Below are 4691 nucleotides of genomic sequence, written 5' to 3' on the forward strand. Positions count from 1 at the left end.
GCTTGACAACCGATGCTGGTGTGTTTACGTCCCCGTAACTTAGCGGTTCGGCAAAAGAGAACGATACAATAAGTACTAGGCTTACAAAGAGTAAGTCCTAGGGTCGATTTGCTCGACTAAAGGCGGTGCTCCAGCATGGCCACAGTCAATTGACTGAAACAAGTAAACTAATAGTCATTTGGCAAGACTACTCTTGAAACAAGTCCTCAAAATGAATAACTTCTGTATTGTGCCCTTTGTTTTTGGATATTGTGTGAAGCAGCTGTTGGCCTGATGTCGATGCTGATGGTGAGTGCCTTAAGATCCAGCCTGCAAATATCTTTATAGCGTTATTGATCATTCTTGATATTTATAAAACAAATTTTTGTTTTTAATGAAATGTAACCAGCTTTCATTCAGGGACATGCCCGATCCAACACAGTAATCACTATATGAAGGGCATAATTGGTTGACGCTTCCGATTTTGCATACATTAATAACTTTTTATCAGGTGAATTTCAATTTATGTCGTAAGTAGTGCATGTAAAAAGTGTCCAAACCTTTTTATTTTATTTTATTTTATAGTAGGAGCACAAGTTTCTGTCTTCGCTGTTGTATACAAATGGGAGCAGAATTCATAGTTTGTACTCCTTTAAATCTTGATACGTTTCATTTAATTTCTTGTAACATGCTCAGTAAGTTTGTTTAATAAGCTAAATTTGGAAACCAATATATTAAACATGTATATAACGATTTCCTTCTTCGCACAAGATCAGATATTTTGGGAGGGGTTACAACTGAAATGATGGATAATTTTAATAAATTTCGGTTCTGTAATTGAAAGTAATTACGAACTGCAAACACATTTGTTTTTCTCTCGGCAATGAGTTAAACTGTCGTCCTTCTCAAACTGTATGCATCATCTCTACATTTAATTCCCTTGCTTGTCAGACGGGGTATATTAGTTAATAGTGCTATTTACAATACATAACGTCATGTGGGGGCGTCAGCAATTAAACTGTTAATATTTCTCCAGATTGTAGTCAAGCAAGGGATTATTGTTGTTTTTTCATTTCCACCATGTTGATACTGATTTACGTTCTCCCTCCCCCTAAATTTCCGCTGATATCAGTGTACGTTTCTTTCAGTTCTGAGCACTTGATGGCGGTGAGGAGACGATGACATTCCGACTTCCTGCTTTCTTTTCACTCTAGGCCTTCTCTTCGCTTATCTGACTGGTGGGATTCTAGGTCACCGTGAATTTCTGTTTGCTATTTATAAATACACTTCAGCCTTTCTTTCTTTTTCTTAAATGTTAGCAGTGGACTGTAACAGTAGTATCTGTTAAGATATACGTGTTGCATAGAGTTGTTGGTTACTGTTAATTGATTTTTTATTTTTCTCCTTTCTGTGTTCTTTTTAGTCTTTTACTTCAGTAGAACATCTACTGAATTGTTCAAAACAGACTATAACATGTTGAGGCAAGGAGTTCTCTGGCACTCCTTTTCCTCACAGATGTTATTGCTAATAATAACGTTTGTATGTTAGGTCATTAAATGCAACTGATATTTAGTGAATGAGAATTTGAACAAGCCTCGCTATGAACTCACGTTGTTAAAGAATTTATTGTTCAAGGATCCATTACAAGTTTCCACTTGTTTTGGTTTCACCGTGCCTCCTCTTTTTGTTAACATAAATGTTATAAACTTCACATTGTCACAGTAAATTTATTCACATAAGCGAAGTACACAGTAGTTGATCTTGTATGCTATATATATTTCAGTACTCTCACCGTAATGTGAATCGATTTTGTAAGCAAATATAATTCAATGCCTTACTATACGCAGACTTCAGCTAAAAATTACCTACTTTCTTGTCGTTTGTTTTATTGTAGGTTATATTTTGTTTGTTTTCCGTTTCTAAGAAACGGAACACCTGTCCCTCGAATGCCTATATCTCATGGGAAATTAACAGTACAGAACTTGGAGTCGGGTAGATGTAAAAAAATCGAAATTTTGTAGTTTAAGCGACAACATAGAGAAGTTTCTTCGTCGGCGGAGTACTTTATTAACTAAGTACAACTTGTTACATGTTCGAGCTATAATCGAGTACAACATGATACATTGTTAGTCGGCGGCCAAAGCCCGCACCACAACCAGCCTGACTTGGTGAGGAGAGTTCTTTATTCCTTTGACAATATGCAGTTTGCAAAGAAAATATCCGATTGACTCTGGCCGTAGCAAGACACCCATTTCTGTTCCTCTATCATACTTTAGCTTCTCAACTGGTATACAACTACCTCCCTCAATACCATGCCCTATTTAGTCGAGAGGTCTTGTCTTGCTGGTTACTTGATGACCTCACTAGTAATGGTGTGAAGAAAAAAGAACTCAGTACTCTAAAGTGGTTCTATCAGGAAAAGCATCCAGCTATAGAAACCATGCCAAAACAAGCATTAGAGCTTGATGCAGTCTTTTGATCCTGTTGAACCACCCAACCTATGCCATCATGAAAGACAGATGTCACACTCCGGTCATGTTGGTAGATGAAAATTAAAACAACAAAAGGATTGGAAGTGAGATGTTAAATGCAGGTAAACTGTAATGAGAGGTTTTGCTCTGCAGTAGCTGATATTTCAATCAAAATGAAACAGCAAACTGTTATCATAAGTTTTATTTGATCTATATGTGTGTGCATATATACACATACGCGTGTGTGTGTCCTTGTCCTTGTTAACCTTTGCTCCTGTCACCGCTTCGTATCCTCGGAGAGCATCTTCTACACGAGGTAGTTGTGCTTCGTTAGACGTGATGAGGGTGATGTCGTCCGCATAAGCAGAAGTGAACTTAACACATCCAATCTCATTAGGGTTGCCACCTAACTTCTCCAGCCTCCGTAGCAATGGCTCCAGGGCCAAAACATACAGAATCGGAGACAAGGGACACCCTTGACGAACAGACTGCTTGATCAAAAATGGCTCCGTTAGGTAACCGTTTATCTGGACAGTGGACTTGATGCCGCTATACATAGCGGAGATCCACCCACGAAAGCCAGGACCCAGCCCAGCCGCCTTGAGGACAGCCCCCAGGTATTGGTGGTCTACCCTATCGAATGCTTTACTTTGGTCTAAATGGACCAATGCCCCTCCTTTACCAGCTATTTTCCCTACCCTATCTAAGGTGTAGCGGAAAAGATGAAGATTGTCTTGGATCAACCTGCCTGGGAAGAAGCTTCCCTACAACAACCGTCAACCTTTTTACTAACACCTTGGCTGAAATCTTTAACTCTACGTTAAGTAGAGTTATGGGCTAATAGTTGTGAATGCTATCCCCCTTGCTTGGGTCTTTCTGGACTAGCGTCACTACTCCCCAACTTATAGAGCTGGGAATACTCCCATTCTGCTGCCAGTTTGCATAGACGCCAGCCAGGACATCCCCAAACAAGTCCGGTTTTAAACAGTAAAACTCATAGAGCAGACCATCCAGTCCCCGAGACTTTTCCCCACCACACTCAGCCAGCACCTCTCTTACCTCTGCGGGAGTGATCGGCCCTTCACAGCATCCAGCTTCACTCTTAGCTTGCTAGCTGTCTCTGCTTATTCGCCTTTGTAAACTTATAGAATTTCAAGTGAAATAAATTCACTGATCTACAAAATTAGAAATGTTGCATTTCTAAATCTCTCAGAGAGATTTATACAGTAGCAGCATGATAAAGTGATTGTTTGTTGCCTAGTGAATGTGGCAGTCCCAAGAAAAGGAACAATGTTACTGTTATTTAGTCTCAGGAAACATCATTTCCAGTTGGCTATGTGGCACAAGCATTCTGTGTCCTTAAGTTTCGAAACAGTACTTCTTGATACACAGTAAACATTTCAGTTGTTTTCGTTACGCAAGCGCCTGCACTATGAGCACCAACAATTTGACCTCTTTGAAAGTCTGAGAGATCTGTCATTTTAATGAATTTTAATTACTTTTTTCTGATGATATCTGAAAAGAAACAGCAATTTTAGCAAAGCATATTAAGCAACACTAACAATAAATAAAAAATAACATAAAGATAAAGAAGATTTTGATGGTTTTCTTGATATTTCAAAATTATGATGCTGTGATGCTAGGTGTTTCCATTATTTTGTCCAATGCTTGTATATATAGATGTCTATACATATATGTATATATATCTGTCTACATATATATCTATATATATAGATCGCTAGCCACTACAGATTCTTTATTTTCTCTCCTTGTTTCCTTCTGTGTTCCTTTCTGTGGAAGAGCTTAGGCTTGAAACATTAAAGACTTTTTCACTTCCCAAGCGTTAAACTAATATAGCTGTTTGTTGTCTACACCACCTGTTTTTGTGAATTCTCCTCTCTATATATGTGTGTGTGTGTACACATATATATGTGTGTATGTGTAGATATATATATGTATATATATATATATGTGTGTATATATATATATATGTATATATATATATATATATATATATATATGTATGTATGTGTATTTATATATGTATGTCTACATATATATGCATATACGTATGTGTATGTCTATATATGTATATGTATATTTGTGTGTGTGTGTGTGTATATGTGTGTATATATATATTTATGTATATATATGTATATATATATGTATGTATATATATGTATATATATATGTATGTATATATATTTATATATATGTATATATATATGTATGTATATATAT

The 4691-nt window shown here is 37.0% G+C and overlaps 1 protein-coding gene across 3 annotated transcripts in view; it reads left to right on the forward strand.

Annotated features, from left to right (window-relative positions):
* LOC106872863 (uncharacterized) overlaps positions 1 to 4691 on the forward strand; it is a 221158-nt gene that overhangs the window by 146047 nt on the left and 70420 nt on the right. The window lies entirely within an intron of this gene.

The sequence above is a fragment of the Octopus bimaculoides genome, chromosome 4, assembly GCF_001194135.2.
Source record: "Octopus bimaculoides isolate UCB-OBI-ISO-001 chromosome 4, ASM119413v2, whole genome shotgun sequence".
Taxonomy (NCBI): domain Eukaryota; kingdom Metazoa; phylum Mollusca; class Cephalopoda; order Octopoda; family Octopodidae; genus Octopus; species Octopus bimaculoides.